This window comes from Ictalurus punctatus, chromosome 1, assembly GCF_001660625.3.
Source record: "Ictalurus punctatus breed USDA103 chromosome 1, Coco_2.0, whole genome shotgun sequence".
Taxonomy (NCBI): Eukaryota; Metazoa; Chordata; class Actinopteri; order Siluriformes; family Ictaluridae; genus Ictalurus; species Ictalurus punctatus.
Window position 1 is genome coordinate 38,675,817 of NC_030416.2, and position 15,956 is coordinate 38,691,772.

The window sequence follows — 15,956 nt, forward strand, 5'->3', positions numbered from 1 at the left end:
AACCTCTTACAAACATCGCTCCAACTGTTGTTCCACCAGAATTACATGTCAGGGGAAAGCGCGAACGCAATCCCCCAGTATAAGAAATTGTGCAGTCGAGATTCCCACATTTGGGGAATTCGCAAAGGTCAGCACAGCCTGAGTGCAATGGTTGAGCCTCGCCTTGGGCGAACCACCTACTTGATCATGGCATTGCCCCTGCGAGGTAAGTATGAGCCTTCCTGCCTGTCTGGGAAGTACCCTGCAAGGGTGTAGGCAGCCGGAGAAGGGTGCGGAAAGTCTTAGGACAGGGCCTTGCATAACCTCTGGCCCCTCCCCTTTTAAGTCAGCACAAGATACGAGAAGGTCCTGGCTGCAGCTTGCAGAACAGGGGACGGGAGCACAGTTTTTGCTGTGGCTACATGTGTCGCTCAGCCCGCAACAGGCCTCATCGGTTAGTGGTGCTGCAATCATGTTGAGGCCTACCCCTAATCCTAGCTCTTAGTTATTGACCGACCCGTGTAGTCCCTGCTCTACTTGACAAAAAGAGGTACTTAAACAAACAAAATAAAGTCAACAAGATATTTTAAAACACCATGCAAAGAAAAAAACGGAACAGACATACATTGTAGTTCAGCTCTACTTAGCCAAGTCGCCAAGATATTTTAAAACAACATGCAAAGAAAAAAACGGAACAGACGTACATTGTAGTTCAGCTCTACTTAGCCAAGTCGCCAAGATATTTTAAAACAACATGCAAAGAAAAAAACGGAACAGACGTACATTGTAGTTCAGCCCTATTTAGCGAGAAAGATCAAACATTAGAGCTTATAATGCAGGCCACCCGCCAAACAAAGAGACACTGGAAAACCTCTTACAAACATCGCTCCAACTGTTGTTCCACCAGAATTACATGTCAGGGGAAAGCGCGAACGCAGTCCCCCAGTATAAGAAATTGTGCAGTCGAGATTCCCACATTTGGGGAATTCGCAAAGGTCAGCACAGCCTGAGTGCAATGGTTGAGCCTCGCCTTGGGCGAACCACCTACTTGATCATGGTATTGCCCCTGCCAGGTAAGTATGAGCCTTCCTGCCTGTCTGGGAAGTACCCTGCAAGGGTGTAGGCAGCCGGAGAAGGGTGCGGAAAGTCTTAGGACAGGGCCTTGCATAACCTCTGGCCCCTCCCCTTTTAAGTCAGCACAAGATACGAGAAGGTCCTGGCTGCAGCTTGCAGAACAGGGGACGGGAGCACAGTTTTTGCTGTGGCTACATGTGTCGCTCAGCCCGCAACAGGCCTCATCGGTTAGTGGTGCTGCAATCATGTTGAGGCCTACCCCTAATCCTAGCTCTTAGTTATTGACCGACCCGTGTAGTCCCTGCTCTGCTTGACAAAAAGAGGTACTTAAACAAACAAAATAAAGTCAACAAGATATTTTAAAACACCATGCAAAGAAAAAAACGGAACAGACATACATTGTAGTTCAGCTCTACTTAGCCAAGTCTCCAAGATATTTTAAAACAACATGCAAAGAAAAAAACGGAACAGACGTACATTGTAGTTCAGCCCTATTTAGCGAGAAAGATCAAACATTAGAGCTTATAATGCAGGCCACCCTCCAAACAAAGAGACACTGGAAAACCTCTTACAAACATCGCTCCAACTGTTGTTCCACCAGAATTACATGTCAGGGGAAAGCGCGAACGCAGTCCCCCAGTATAAGAAATTGTGCAGTCGAGATTCCCACATTTGGGGAATTCGCAAAGGTCAGCACAGCCTGAGTGCAATGGTTGAGCCTCGCCTTGGGCGAACCACCTACTTGATCATGGTATTGCCCCTGCCAGGTAAGTATGAGCCTTCCTGCCTGTCTGGGAAGTACCCTGCAAGGGTGTAGGCAGCCGGAGAAGGGTGCGGAAAGTCTTAGGACAGGGCCTTGCATAACCTCTGGCCCCTCCCCTTTTAAGTCAGCACAAGATACGAGAAGGTCCTGGCTGCAGCTTGCAGAACAGGGGACGGGAGCACAGTTTTTGCTGTGGCTACATGTGTCGCTCAGCCCGCAACAGGCCTCATCGGTTAGTGGTGCTGCAATCATGTTGAGGCCTACCCCTAATCCTAGCTCTTAGTTATTGACCGACCCGTGTAGTCCCTGCTCTACTTGACAAAAAGAGGTACTTAAACAAACAAAATAAAGTCAACAAGATATTTTAAAACACCATGCAAAGAAAAAAACGGAACAGACATACATTGTAGTTCAGCTCTACTTAGCCAAGTCGCCAAGATATTTTAAAACAACATGCAAAGAAAAAAACGGAACAGACGTACATTGTAGTTCAGCTCTACTTAGCCAAGTCGCCAAGATATTTTAAAACAACATGCAAAGAAAAAAACGGAACAGACGTACATTGTAGTTCAGCTCTATTTAGCGAGAAAGATCAAACATTAGAGCTTATAATGCAGGCCACCCGCCAAACAAAGAGACACTGGAAAACCTCTTACAAACATCGCTCCAACTGTTGTTCCACCAGAATTACATGTCAGGGGAAAGCGCGAACGCAGTCCCCCAGTATAAGAAATTGTGCAGTCGAGATTCCCACATTTGGGGAATTCGCAAAGGTCAGCACAGCCTGAGTGCAATGGTTGAGCCTCACCTTGGGCGAACCACCTACTTGATCATGGTATTGCCCCTGCCAGGTAAGTATGAGCCTTCCTGCCTGTCTGGGAAGTACCCTGCAAGGGTGTAGGCAGCCGGAGAAGGGTGCGGAAAGTCTTAGGACAGGGCCTTGCATAACCTCTGGCCCCTCCCCTTTTAAGTCAGCACAAGATACGAGAAGGTCCTGGCTGCAGCTTGCAGAACAGGGGACGGGAGCACAGTTTTTGCTGTGGCTACATGTGTCGCTCAGCCCGCAACAGGCCTCATCGGTTAGTGGTGCTGCAATCATGTTGAGGCCTACCCCTAATCCTAGCTCTTAGTTATTGACCGACCCGTGTAGTCCCTGCTCTACTTGACAAAAAGAGGTACTTAAACAAACAAAATAAAGTCAACAAGATATTTTAAAACACCATGCAAAGAAAAAAACGGAACAGACATACATTGTAGTTCAGCTCTACTTAGCCAAGTCGCCAAGATATTTTAAAACAACATGCAAAGAAAAAAACGGAACAGACGTACATTGTAGTTCAGCTCTACTTAGCCAAGTCGCCAAGATATTTTAAAACAACATGCAAAGAAAAAAACGGAACAGACGTACATTGTAGTTCAGCCCTATTTAGCGAGAAAGATCAAACATTAGAGCTTATAATGCAGGCCACCCGCCAAACAAAGAGACACTGGAAAACCTCTTACAAACATCGCTCCAACTGTTGTTCCACCAGAATTACATGTCAGGGGAAAGCGCGAACGCAGTCCCCCAGTATAAGAAATTGTGCAGTCGAGATTCCCACATTTGGGGAATTCGCAAAGGTCAGCACAGCCTGAGTGCAACGGTTGAGCCTCGCCTTGGGCGAACCACCTACTTGATCATGGTATTGCCCCTGCCAGGTAAGTATGAGCCTTCCTGCCTGTCTGGGAAGTACCCTGCAAGGGTGTAGGCAGCCGGAGAAGGGTGCGGAAAGTCTTAGGACAGGGCCTTGCATAACCTCTGGCCCCTCCCCTTTTAAGTCAGCACAAGATACGAGAAGGTCCTGGCTGCAGCTTGCAGAACAGGGGACGGGAGCACAGTTTTTGCTGTGGCTACATGTGTCGCTCAGCCCGCAACAGGCCTCATCGGTTAGTGGTGCTGCAATCATGTTGAGGCCTACCCCTAATCCTAGCTCTTAGTTATTGACCGACCCGTGTAGTCCCTGCTCTGCTTGACAAAAAGAGGTACTTAAACAAACAAAATAAAGTCAACAAGATATTTTAAAACACCATGCAAAGAAAAAAACGGAACAGACATACATTGTAGTTCAGCTCTACTTAGCCAAGTCGCCAAGATATTTTAAAACAACATGCAAAGAAAAAAACGGAACAGACGTACATTGTAGTTCAGCTCTATTTAGGGAGAAAGATCAAACATTAGAGCTTATAATGCAGGCCACCCGCCAAACAAAGAGACACTGGAAAACCTCTTACAAACATCGCTCCAACTGTTGTTCCACCAGAATTACATGTCAGGGGAAAGCGCGAACGCAGTCCCCCAGTATAAGAAATTGTGCAGTCGAGATTCCCACATTTGGGGAATTCGCAAAGGTCAGCACAGCCTGAGTGCAATGGTTGAGCCTCGCCTTGGGCGAACCACCTACTTGATCATGGTATTGCCCCTGCCAGGTAAGTATGAGCCTTCCTGCCTGTCTGGGAAGTACCCTGCAAGGGTGTAGGCAGCCGGAGAAGGGTGCGGAAAGTCTTAGGACAGGGCCTTGCATAACCTCTGGCCCCTCCCCTTTTAAGTCAGCACAAGATACGAGAAGGTCCTGGCTGCAGCTTGCAGAACAGGGGACGGGAGCACAGTTTTTGCTGTGGCTACATGTGTCGCTCAGCCCGCAACAGGCCTCATCGGTTAGTGGTGCTGCAATCATGTTGAGGCCTACCCCTAATCCTAGCTCTTAGTTATTGACCGACCCGTGTAGTCCCTGCTCTACTTGACAAAAAGAGGTACTTAAACAAACAAAATAAAGTCAACAAGATATTTTAAAACACCATGCAAAGAAAAAAACGGAACAGACGTACATTGTAGTTCAGCTCTACTTAGCCAAGTCGCCAAGATATTTTAAAACAACATGCAAAGAAAAAAACGGAACAGACGTACATTGTAGTTCAGCCCTATTTAGCGAGAAAGATCAAACATTAGAGCTTATAATGCAGGCCACCCGCCAAACAAAGAGACACTGGAAAACCTCTTACAAACATCGCTCCAACTGTTGTTCCACCAGAATTACATGTCAGGGGAAAGCGCGAACGCAGTCCCCCAGTATAAGAAATTGTGCAGTCGAGATTCCCCCATTTGGGGAATTCGCAAAGGTCAGCACAGCCTGAGTGCAATGGTTGAGCCTCGCCTTGGGCGAACCACCTACTTGATCATGGTATTGCCCCTGCCAGGTAAGTATGAGCCTTCCTGCCTGTCTGGGAAGTACCCTGCAAGGGTGTAGGCAGCCGGAGAAGGGTGCGGAAAGTCTTAGGACAGGGCCTTGCATAACCTCTGGCCCCTCCCCTTTTAAGTCAGCACAAGATACGAGAAGGTCCTGGCTGCAGCTTGCAGAACAGGGGACGGGAGCACAGTTTTTGCTGTGGCTACATGTGTCGCTCAGCCCGCAACAGGCCTCATCGGTTAGTGGTGCTGCAATCATGTTGAGGCCTACCCCTAATCCTAGCTCTTAGTTATTGACCGACCCGTGTAGTCCCTGCTCTACTTGACAAAAAGAGGTACTTAAACAAACAAAATAAAGTCAACAAGATATTTTAAAACACCATGCAAAGAAAAAAACGGAACAGACGTACATTGTAGTTCAGCTCTACTTAGCCAAGTCGCCAAGATATTTTAAAACAACATGCAAAGAAAAAAACGGAACAGACGTACATTGTAGTTCAGCTCTACTTAGCCAAGTCTCCAAGATATTTTAAAACAACATGCAAAGAAAAAAACGGAACAGACGTACATTGTAGTTCAGCCCTATTTAGCGAGAAAGATCAAACATTAGAGCTTATAACGCAGGCCACCCGCCAAACAAAGAGACACTGGAAAACCTCTTACAAACATCGCTCCAACTGTTGTTCCACCAGAATTACATGTCAGGGGAAAGCGCGAACGCAGTCCCCCAGTATAAGAAATTGTGCAGTCGAGATTCCCACATTTGGGGAATTCGCAAAGGTCAGCACAGCCTGAGTGCAATGGTTGAGCCTCGCCTTGGGCGAACCACCTACTTGATCATGGTATTGCCCCTGCCAGGTAAGTATGAGCCTTCCTGCCTGTCTGGGAAGTACCCTGCAAGGGTGTAGGCAGCCGGAGAAGGGTGCGGAAAGTCTTAGGACAGGGCCTTGCATAACCTCTGGCCCCTCCCCTTTTAAGTCAGCACAAGATACGAGAAGGTCCTGGCTGCAGCTTGCAGAACAGGGGACGGGAGCACAGTTTTTGCTGTGGCTACATGTGTCGCTCAGCCCGCAACAGGCCTCATCGGTTAGTGGTGCTGCAATCATGTTGAGGCCTACCCCTAATCCTAGCTCTTAGTTATTGACCGACCCGTGTAGTCCCTGCTCTACTTGACAAAAAGAGGTACTTAAACAAACAAAATAAAGTCAACAAGATATTTTAAAACACCATGCAAAGAAAAAAAACGGAACAGACATACATTGTAGTTCAGCTCTACTTAGCCAAGTCGCCAAGATATTTTAAAACAACATGCAAAGAAAAAAACGGAACAGACGTACATTGTAGTTCAGCTCTACTTAGCCAAGTCGCCAAGATATTTTAAAACAACATGCAAAGAAAAAAACGGAACAGACGTACATTGTAGTTCAGCCCTATTTAGCGAGAAAGATCAAACATTAGAGCTTATAATGCAGGCCACCCGCCAAACAAAGAGACACTGGAAAACCTCTTACAAACATCGCTCCAACTGTTGTTCCACCAGAATTACATGTCAGGGGAAAGCGCGAACGCAGTCCCCCAGTATAAGAAATTGTGCAGTCGAGATTCCCACATTTGGGGAATTCGCAAAGGTCAGTACAGCCTGAGTGCAATGGTTGAGCCTCGCCTTGGGCGAACCACCTACTTGATCATGGTATTGCCCCTGCCAGGTAAGTATGAGCCTTCCTGCCTGTCTGGGAAGTACCCTGCAAGGGTGTAGGCAGCCGGAGAAGGGTGCGGAAAGTCTTAGGACAGGGCCTTGCATAACCTCTGGCCCCTCCCCTTTTAAGTCAGCACAAGATACGAGAAGGTCCTGGCTGCAGCTTGCAGAACAGGGGACGGGAGCACAGTTTTTGCTGTGGCTACATGTGTCGCTCAGCCCGCAACAGGCCTCATCGGTTAGTGGTGCTGCAATCATGTTGAGGCCTACCCCTAATCCTAGCTCTTAGTTATTGACCGACCCGTGTAGTCCCTGCTCTACTTGACAAAAAGAGGTACTTAAACAAACAAAATAAAGTCAACAAGATATTTTAAAACACCATGCAAAGAAAAAAACGGAACAGACATACATTGTAGTTCAGCTCTACTTAGCCAAGTCGCCAAGATATTTTAAAACAACATGCAAAGAAAAAAACGGAACAGACGTACATTGTAGTTCAGCTCTACTTAGCCAAGTCGCCAAGATATTTTAAAACAACATGCAAAGAAAAAAACGGAACAGACGTACATTGTAGTTCAGCTCTACTTAGCCAAGTCTCCAAGATATTTTAAAACAACATGCAAAGGAAAAAACGGAACAGACGTACATTGTAGTTCAGCCCTATTTAGCGAGAAAGATCAAACATTAGAGCTTATAACGCAGGCCACCCGCCAAACAAAGAGACACTGGAAAACCTCTTACAAACATCGCTCCAACTGTTGTTCCACCAGAATTACATGTCAGGGGAAAGCGCGAACGCAGTCCCCCAGTATAAGAAATTGTGCAGTCGAGATTCCCACATTTGGGGAATTCGCAAAGGTCAGCACAGCCTGAGTGCAATGGTTGAGCCTCGCCTTGGGCGAACCACCTACTTGATCATGGTATTGCCCCTGCCAGGTAAGTATGAGCCTTCCTGCCTGTCTGGGAAGTACCCTGCAAGGGTGTAGGCAGCCGGAGAAGGGTGCGGAAAGTCTTAGGACAGGGCCTTGCATAACCTCTGGCCCCTCCCCTTTTAAGTCAGCACAAGATACGAGAAGGTCCTGGCTGCAGCTTGCAGAACAGGGGACGGGAGCACAGTTTTTGCTGTGGCTACATGTGTCGCTCAGCCCGCAACAGGCCTCATCGGTTAGTGGTGCTGCAATCATGTTGAGGCCTACCCCTAATCCTAGCTCTTAGTTATTGACCGACCCGTGTAGTCCCTGCTCTACTTGACAAAAAGAGGTACTTAAACAAACAAAATAAAGTCAACAAGATATTTTAAAACACCATGCAAAGAAAAAAACGGAACAGACGTACATTGTAGTTCAGCTCTACTTAGCCAAGTCTCCAAGATATTTTAAAACAACATGCAAAGAAAAAAACGGAACAGACATACATTGTAGTTCAGCTCTACTTAGCCAAGTCTCCAAGATATTTTAAAACAACATGCAAAGAAAAAAACGGAACAGACGTACATTGTAGTTCAGCCCTATTTAGGGAGAAAGATCAAACATTAGAGCTTATAATGCAGGCCACCCGCCAAACAAAGAGACACTGGAAAACCTCTTACAAACATCGCTCCAACTGTTGTTCCACCAGAATTACATGTCAGGGGAAAGCGCGAACGCAGTCCCCCAGTATAAGAAATTGTGCAGTCGAGATTCCCACATTTGGGGAATTCGCAAAGGTCAGCACAGCCTGAGTGCAATGGTTGAGCCTCGCCTTGGGCGAACCACCTACTTGATCATGGTATTGCCCCTGCCAGGTAAGTATGAGCCTTCCTGCCTGTCTGGGAAGTACCCTGCAAGGGTGTAGGCAGCCGGAGAAGGGTGCGGAAAGTCTTAGGACAGGGCCTTGCATAACCTCTGGCCCCTCCCCTTTTAAGTCAGCACAAGATACGAGAAGGTCCTGGCTGCAGCTTGCAGAACAGGGGACGGGAGCACAGTTTTTGCTGTGGCTACATGTGTCGCTCAGCCCGCAACAGGCCTCATCGGTTAGTGGTGCTGCAATCATGTTGAGGCCTACCCCTAATCCTAGCTCTTAGTTATTGACCGACCCGTGTAGTCCCTGCTCTACTTGACAAAAAGAGGTACTTAAACAAACAAAATAAAGTCAACAAGATATTTTAAAACACCATGCAAAGAAAAAAACGGAACAGACGTACATTGTAGTTCAGCTCTACTTAGCCAAGTCTCCAAGATATTTTAAAACAACATGCAAAGAAAAAAACGGAACAGACATACATTGTAGTTCAGCTCTACTTAGCGGAGTCTCCAAGATATTTTAAAACAACATGCAAAGAAAAAAACGGAACAGACGTACATTGTAGTTCAGCCCTATTTAGGGAGAAAGATCAAACATTAGAGCTTATAATGCAGGCCACCCGCCAAACAAAGAGACACTGGAAAACCTCTTACAAACATCGCTCCAACTGTTGTTCCACCAGAATTACATGTCAGGGGAAAGCGCGAACGCAGTCCCCCAGTATAAGAAATTGTGCAGTCGAGATTCCCACATTTGGGGAATTTGCAAAGGTCAGCACAGCCTGAGTGCAATGGTTGAGCCTCGCCTTGGGCGAACCACCTACTTGATCATGGTATTGCCCCTGCCAGGTAAGTATGAGCCTTCCTGCCTGTCTGGGAAGTACCCTGCAAGGGTGTAGGCAGCCGGAGAAGGGTGCGGAAAGTCTTAGGACAGGGCCTTGCATAACCTCTGGCCCCTCCCCTTTTAAGTCAGCACAAGATACGAGAAGGTCCTGGCTGCAGCTTGCAGAACAGGGGACGGGAGCACAGTTTTTGCTGTGGCTACATGTGTCGCTCAGCCCGCAACAGGCCTCATCGGTTAGTGGTGCTGCAATCATGTTGAGGCCTACCCCTAATCCTAGCTCTTAGTTATTGACCGACCCGTGTAGTCCCTGCTCTACTTGACAAAAAGAGGTACTTAAACAAACAAAATAAAGTCAACAAGATATTTTAAAACACCATGCAAAGAAAAAAAACGGAACAGACATACATTGTAGTTCAGCTCTACTTAGCCAAGTCGCCAAGATATTTTAAAACAACATGCAAAGAAAAAAACGGAACAGACGTACATTGTAGTTCAGCTCTACTTAGCCAAGTCGCCAAGATATTTTAAAACAACATGCAAAGAAAAAAACGGAACAGACGTACATTGTAGTTCAGCTCTACTTAGCCAAGTCTCCAAGATATTTTAAAACAACATGCAAAGAAAAAAACGGAACAGACGTACATTGTAGTTCAGCCCTATTTAGTGAGAAAGATCAAACATTAGAGCTTATAATGCAGGCCACCCGCCAAACAAAGAGACACTGGAAAACCTCTTACAAACATCGCTCCAACTGTTGTTCCACCAGAATTACATGTCAGGGGAAAGCGCGAACGCAGTCCCCCAGTATAAGAAATTGTGCAGTCGAGATTCCCACATTTGGGGAATTCGCAAAGGTCAGCACAGCCTGAGTGCAATGGTTGAGCCTCGCCTTGGGCGAACCACCTACTTGATCATGGTATTGCCCCTGCCAGGTAAGTATGAGCCTTCCTGCCTGTCTGGGAAGTACCCTGCAAGGGTGTAGGCAGCCGGAGAAGGGTGCGGAAAGTCTTAGGACAGGGCCTTGCATAACCTCTGGCCCCTCCCCTTTTAAGTCAGCACAAGATACGAGAAGGTCCTGGCTGCAGCTTGCAGAACAGGGGACGGGAGCACAGTTTTTGCTGTGGCTACATGTGTCGCTCAGCCCGCAACAGGCCTCATCGGTTAGTGGTGCTGCAATCATGTTGAGGCCTACCCCTAATCCTAGCTCTTAGTTATTGACCGACCCGTGTAGTCCCTGCTCTACTTGACAAAAAGAGGTACTTAAACAAACAAAATAAAGTCAACAAGATATTTTAAAACACCATGCAAAGAAAAAAAACGGAACAGACATACATTGTAGTTCAGCTCTACTTAGCCAAGTCGCCAAGATATTTTAAAACAACATGCAAAGAAAAAAACGGAACAGACGTACATTGTAGTTCAGCTCTACTTAGCCAAGTCGCCAAGATATTTTAAAACAACATGCAAAGAAAAAAACGGAACAGACGTACATTGTAGTTCAGCCCTATTTAGCGAGAAAGATCAAACATTAGAGCTTATAATGCAGGCCACCCGCCAAACAAAGAGACACTGGAAAACCTCTTACAAACATCGCTCCAACTGTTGTTCCACCAGAATTACATGTCAGGGGAAAGCGCGAACGCAGTCCCCCAGTATAAGAAATTGTGCAGTCGAGATTCCCACATTTGGGGAATTCGCAAAGGTCAGTACAGCCTGAGTGCAATGGTTGAGCCTCGCCTTGGGCGAACCACCTACTTGATCATGGTATTGCCCCTGCCAGGTAAGTATGAGCCTTCCTGCCTGTCTGGGAAGTACCCTGCAAGGGTGTAGGCAGCCGGAGAAGGGTGCGGAAAGTCTTAGGACAGGGCCTTGCATAACCTCTGGCCCCTCCCCTTTTAAGTCAGCACAAGATACGAGAAGGTCCTGGCTGCAGCTTGCAGAACAGGGGACGGGAGCACAGTTTTTGCTGTGGCTACATGTGTCGCTCAGCCCGCAACAGGCCTCATCGGTTAGTGGTGCTGCAATCATGTTGAGGCCTACCCCTAATCCTAGCTCTTAGTTATTGACCGACCCGTGTAGTCCCTGCTCTACTTGACAAAAAGAGGTACTTAAACAAACAAAATAAAGTCAACAAGATATTTTAAAACACCATGCAAAGAAAAAAACGGAACAGACATACATTGTAGTTCAGCTCTACTTAGCCAAGTCGCCAAGATATTTTAAAACAACATGCAAAGAAAAAAACGGAACAGACGTACATTGTAGTTCAGCTCTACTTAGCCAAGTCGCCAAGATATTTTAAAACAACATGCAAAGAAAAAAACGGAACAGACGTACATTGTAGTTCAGCTCTACTTAGCCAAGTCTCCAAGATATTTTAAAACAACATGCAAAGGAAAAAACGGAACAGACGTACATTGTAGTTCAGCCCTATTTAGCGAGAAAGATCAAACATTAGAGCTTATAACGCAGGCCACCCGCCAAACAAAGAGACACTGGAAAACCTCTTACAAACATCGCTCCAACTGTTGTTCCACCAGAATTACATGTCAGGGGAAAGCGCGAACGCAGTCCCCCAGTATAAGAAATTGTGCAGTCGAGATTCCCACATTTGGGGAATTCGCAAAGGTCAGCACAGCCTGAGTGCAATGGTTGAGCCTCGCCTTGGGCGAACCACCTACTTGATCATGGTATTGCCCCTGCCAGGTAAGTATGAGCCTTCCTGCCTGTCTGGGAAGTACCCTGCAAGGGTGTAGGCAGCCGGAGAAGGGTGCGGAAAGTCTTAGGACAGGGCCTTGCATAACCTCTGGCCCCTCCCCTTTTAAGTCAGCACAAGATACGAGAAGGTCCTGGCTGCAGCTTGCAGAACAGGGGACGGGAGCACAGTTTTTGCTGTGGCTACATGTGTCGCTCAGCCCGCAACAGGCCTCATCGGTTAGTGGTGCTGCAATCATGTTGAGGCCTACCCCTAATCCTAGCTCTTAGTTATTGACCGACCCGTGTAGTCCCTGCTCTACTTGACAAAAAGAGGTACTTAAACAAACAAAATAAAGTCAACAAGATATTTTAAAACACCATGCAAAGAAAAAAAACGGAACAGACATACATTGTAGTTCAGCTCTACTTAGCCAAGTCGCCAAGATATTTTAAAACAACATGCAAAGAAAAAAACGGAACAGACGTACATTGTAGTTCAGCTCTACTTAGCCAAGTCGCCAAGATATTTTAAAACAACATGCAAAGAAAAAAACGGAACAGACGTACATTGTAGTTCAGCCCTATTTAGCGAGAAAGATCAAACATTAGAGCTTATAATGCAGGCCACCCGCCAAACAAAGAGACACTGGAAAACCTCTTACAAACATCGCTCCAACTGTTGTTCCACCAGAATTACATGTCAGGGGAAAGCGCGAACGCAGTCCCCCAGTATAAGAAATTGTGCAGTCGAGATTCCCACATTTGGGGAATTCGCAAAGGTCAGTACAGCCTGAGTGCAATGGTTGAGCCTCGCCTTGGGCGAACCACCTACTTGATCATGGTATTGCCCCTGCCAGGTAAGTATGAGCCTTCCTGCCTGTCTGGGAAGTACCCTGCAAGGGTGTAGGCAGCCGGAGAAGGGTGCGGAAAGTCTTAGGACAGGGCCTTGCATAACCTCTGGCCCCTCCCCTTTTAAGTCAGCACAAGATACGAGAAGGTCCTGGCTGCAGCTTGCAGAACAGGGGACGGGAGCACAGTTTTTGCTGTGGCTACATGTGTCGCTCAGCCCGCAACAGGCCTCATCGGTTAGTGGTGCTGCAATCATGTTGAGGCCTACCCCTAATCCTAGCTCTTAGTTATTGACCGACCCGTGTAGTCCCTGCTCTACTTGACAAAAAGAGGTACTTAAACAAACAAAATAAAGTCAACAAGATATTTTAAAACACCATGCAAAGAAAAAAACGGAACAGACGTACATTGTAGTTCAGCTCTACTTAGCCAAGTCGCCAAGATATTTTAAAACAACATGCAAAGAAAAAAACGGAACAGACGTACATTGTAGTTCAGCTCTACTTAGCCAAGTCGCCAAGATATTTTAAAACAACATGCAAAGAAAAAAACGGAACAGACGTACATTGTAGTTCAGCTCTACTTAGCCAAGTCTCCAAGATATTTTAAAACAACATGCAAAGAAAAAAACGGAACAGACGTACATTGTAGTTCAGCCCTATTTAGCGAGAAAGATCAAACATTAGAGCTTATAACGCAGGCCACCCGCCAAACAAAGAGACACTGGAAAACCTCTTACAAACATCGCTCCAACTGTTGTTCCACCAGAATTACATGTCAGGGGAAAGCGCGAACGCAGTCCCCCAGTATAAGAAATTGTGCAGTCGAGATTCCCACATTTGGGGAATTCGCAAAGGTCAGCACAGCCTGAGTGCAATGGTTGAGCCTCGCCTTGGGCGAACCACCTACTTGATCATGGTATTGCCCCTGCCAGGTAAGTATGAGCCTTCCTGCCTGTCTGGGAAGTACCCTGCAAGGGTGTAGGCAGCCGGAGAAGGGTGCGGAAAGTCTTAGGACAGGGCCTTGCATAACCTCTGGCCCCTCCCCTTTTAAGTCAGCACAAGATACGAGAAGGTCCTGGCTGCAGCTTGCAGAACAGGGGACGGGAGCACAGTTTTTGCTGTGGCTACATGTGTCGCTCAGCCCGCAACAGGCCTCATCGGTTAGTGGTGCTGCAATCATGTTGAGGCCTACCCCTAATCCTAGCTCTTAGTTATTGACCGACCCGTGTAGTCCCTGCTCTACTTGACAAAAAGAGGTACTTAAACAAACAAAATAAAGTCAACAAGATATTTTAAAACACCATGCAAAGAAAAAAAACGGAACAGACATACATTGTAGTTCAGCTCTACTTAGCCAAGTCGCCAAGATATTTTAAAACAACATGCAAAGAAAAAAACGGAACAGACGTACATTGTAGTTCAGCTCTACTTAGCCAAGTCGCCAAGATATTTTAAAACAACATGCAAAGAAAAAAACGGAACAGACGTACATTGTAGTTCAGCCCTATTTAGCGAGAAAGATCAAACATTAGAGCTTATAACTGCAGGCCACCCGCCAAACAAAGAGACACTGGAAAACCTCTTACAAACATCGCTCCAACTGTTGTTCCACCAGAATTACATGTCAGGGGAAAGCGCGAACGCAGTCCCCCAGTATAAGAAATTGTGCAGTCGAGATTCCCACATTTGGGGAATTCGCAAAGGTCAGCACAGCCTGAGTGCAATGGTTGAGCCTCGCCTTGGGCGAACCACCTACTTGATCATGGTATTGCCCCTGCCAGGTAAGTATGAGCCTTCCTGCCTGTCTGGGAAGTACCCTGCAAGGGTGTAGGCAGCCGGAGAAGGGTGCGGAAAGTCTTAGGACAGGGCCTTGCATAACCTCTGGCCCCTCCCCTTTTAAGTCAGCACAAGATACGAGAAGGTCCTGGCTGCAGCTTGCAGAACAGGGGACGGGAGCACAGTTTTTGCTGTGGCTACATGTGTCGCTCAGCCCGCAACAGGCCTCATCGGTTAGTGGTGCTGCAATCATGTTGAGGCCTACCCCTAATCCTAGCTCTTAGTTATTGACCGACCCGTGTAGTCCCTGCTCTACTTGACAAAAAGAGGTACTTAAACAAACAAAATAAAGTCAACAAGATATTTTAAAACACCATGCAAAGAAAAAAACGGAACAGACGTACATTGTAGTTCAGCTCTACTTAGCCAAGTCGCCAAGATATTTTAAAACAACATGCAAAGAAAAAAACGGAACAGACGTACATTGTAGTTCAGCTCTACTTAGCCAAGTCGCCAAGATATTTTAAAACAACATGCAAAGAAAAAAACGGAACAGACGTACATTGTAGTTCAGCTCTACTTAGCCAAGTCTCCAAGATATTTTAAAACAACATGCAAAGAAAAAAACGGAACAGACGTACATTGTAGTTCAGCCCTATTTAGCGAGAAAGATCAAACATTAGAGCTTATAACGCAGGCCACCCGCCAAACAAAGAGACACTGGAAAACCTCTTACAAACATCGCTCCAACTGTTGTTCCACCAGAATTACATGTCAGGGGAAAGCGCGAACGCAGTCCCCCAGTATAAGAAATTGTGCAGTCGAGATTCCCACATTTGGGGAATTCGCAAAGGTCAGCACAGCCTGAGTGCAATGGTTGAGCCTCGCCTTGGGCGAACCACCTACTTGATCATGGTATTGCCCCTGCCAGGTAAGTATGAGCCTTCCTGCCTGTCTGGGAAGTACCCTGCAAGGGTGTAGGCAGCCGGAGAAGGGTGCGGAAAGTCTTAGGACAGGGCCTTGCATAACCTCTGGCCCCTCCCCTTTTAAGTCAGCACAAGATACGAGAAGGTCCTGGCTGCAGCTTGCAGAACAGGGGACGGGAGCACAGTTTTTGCTGTGGCTACATGTGTCGCTCAGCCCGCAACAGGCCTCATCGGTTAGTGGTGCTGCAATCATGTTGAGGCCTACCCCTAATCCTAGCTCTTAGTTATTGACCGACCCGTGTAGTCCCTGCTCTGCTTGACAAAAAGAGGTACTTAAACAAACAAA

The 15,956-nt window shown here is 46.8% G+C and overlaps 19 non-coding genes across 19 annotated transcripts; all 19 read right to left on the reverse strand.

Moving 5' to 3' along the window:
- Window positions 1–49: 49 nt before the first annotated feature.
- On the reverse strand, window positions 50–213 carry LOC128634522 (U1 spliceosomal RNA). The gene has a single exon (XR_008397717.1). It is a non-coding gene; the product is annotated as a U1 spliceosomal RNA (small nuclear RNA).
- Window positions 214–896: 683 nt separating this feature from the next.
- LOC128634555 (U1 spliceosomal RNA) lies at window positions 897–1,060 on the reverse strand. The gene has a single exon (XR_008397741.1). It is a non-coding gene; the product is annotated as a U1 spliceosomal RNA (small nuclear RNA).
- A 604-nt stretch (window positions 1,061–1,664) lies between these two features.
- LOC128634557 (U1 spliceosomal RNA) lies at window positions 1,665–1,828 on the reverse strand. The gene has a single exon (XR_008397743.1). It is a non-coding gene; the product is annotated as a U1 spliceosomal RNA (small nuclear RNA).
- A 683-nt stretch (window positions 1,829–2,511) lies between these two features.
- Window positions 2,512–2,675, reverse strand: LOC128634528 (U1 spliceosomal RNA). The gene has a single exon (XR_008397724.1). It is a non-coding gene; the product is annotated as a U1 spliceosomal RNA (small nuclear RNA).
- A 683-nt stretch (window positions 2,676–3,358) lies between these two features.
- On the reverse strand, window positions 3,359–3,522 carry LOC128634493 (U1 spliceosomal RNA). The gene has a single exon (XR_008397689.1). It is a non-coding gene; the product is annotated as a U1 spliceosomal RNA (small nuclear RNA).
- Window positions 3,523–4,126: 604 nt separating this feature from the next.
- LOC128634558 (U1 spliceosomal RNA) lies at window positions 4,127–4,290 on the reverse strand. The gene has a single exon (XR_008397744.1). It is a non-coding gene; the product is annotated as a U1 spliceosomal RNA (small nuclear RNA).
- Window positions 4,291–4,894: 604 nt separating this feature from the next.
- LOC128634485 (U1 spliceosomal RNA) lies at window positions 4,895–5,058 on the reverse strand. Its single transcript, XR_008397681.1, has one exon. It is a non-coding gene; the product is annotated as a U1 spliceosomal RNA (small nuclear RNA).
- Window positions 5,059–5,741: 683 nt separating this feature from the next.
- LOC128634559 (U1 spliceosomal RNA) lies at window positions 5,742–5,905 on the reverse strand. Its single transcript, XR_008397745.1, has one exon. It is a non-coding gene; the product is annotated as a U1 spliceosomal RNA (small nuclear RNA).
- Window positions 5,906–6,589: 684 nt separating this feature from the next.
- Window positions 6,590–6,753, reverse strand: LOC128634512 (U1 spliceosomal RNA). The gene has a single exon (XR_008397706.1). It is a non-coding gene; the product is annotated as a U1 spliceosomal RNA (small nuclear RNA).
- Window positions 6,754–7,515: 762 nt separating this feature from the next.
- Window positions 7,516–7,679, reverse strand: LOC128634560 (U1 spliceosomal RNA). Its single transcript, XR_008397748.1, has one exon. It is a non-coding gene; the product is annotated as a U1 spliceosomal RNA (small nuclear RNA).
- Window positions 7,680–8,362: 683 nt separating this feature from the next.
- On the reverse strand, window positions 8,363–8,526 carry LOC128634561 (U1 spliceosomal RNA). Its single transcript, XR_008397749.1, has one exon. It is a non-coding gene; the product is annotated as a U1 spliceosomal RNA (small nuclear RNA).
- A 683-nt stretch (window positions 8,527–9,209) lies between these two features.
- On the reverse strand, window positions 9,210–9,373 carry LOC128634520 (U1 spliceosomal RNA). Its single transcript, XR_008397715.1, has one exon. It is a non-coding gene; the product is annotated as a U1 spliceosomal RNA (small nuclear RNA).
- Window positions 9,374–10,136: 763 nt separating this feature from the next.
- Window positions 10,137–10,300, reverse strand: LOC128634562 (U1 spliceosomal RNA). Its single transcript, XR_008397750.1, has one exon. It is a non-coding gene; the product is annotated as a U1 spliceosomal RNA (small nuclear RNA).
- Window positions 10,301–10,984: 684 nt separating this feature from the next.
- On the reverse strand, window positions 10,985–11,148 carry LOC128634513 (U1 spliceosomal RNA). Its single transcript, XR_008397707.1, has one exon. It is a non-coding gene; the product is annotated as a U1 spliceosomal RNA (small nuclear RNA).
- Window positions 11,149–11,910: 762 nt separating this feature from the next.
- On the reverse strand, window positions 11,911–12,074 carry LOC128634563 (U1 spliceosomal RNA). The gene has a single exon (XR_008397751.1). It is a non-coding gene; the product is annotated as a U1 spliceosomal RNA (small nuclear RNA).
- Window positions 12,075–12,758: 684 nt separating this feature from the next.
- LOC128634514 (U1 spliceosomal RNA) lies at window positions 12,759–12,922 on the reverse strand. Its single transcript, XR_008397708.1, has one exon. It is a non-coding gene; the product is annotated as a U1 spliceosomal RNA (small nuclear RNA).
- Window positions 12,923–13,684: 762 nt separating this feature from the next.
- On the reverse strand, window positions 13,685–13,848 carry LOC128634564 (U1 spliceosomal RNA). Its single transcript, XR_008397752.1, has one exon. It is a non-coding gene; the product is annotated as a U1 spliceosomal RNA (small nuclear RNA).
- Window positions 13,849–14,533: 685 nt separating this feature from the next.
- Window positions 14,534–14,697, reverse strand: LOC128634565 (U1 spliceosomal RNA). The gene has a single exon (XR_008397753.1). It is a non-coding gene; the product is annotated as a U1 spliceosomal RNA (small nuclear RNA).
- Window positions 14,698–15,459: 762 nt separating this feature from the next.
- Window positions 15,460–15,623, reverse strand: LOC128634566 (U1 spliceosomal RNA). The gene has a single exon (XR_008397754.1). It is a non-coding gene; the product is annotated as a U1 spliceosomal RNA (small nuclear RNA).
- Window positions 15,624–15,956: the final 333 nt, after the last annotated feature.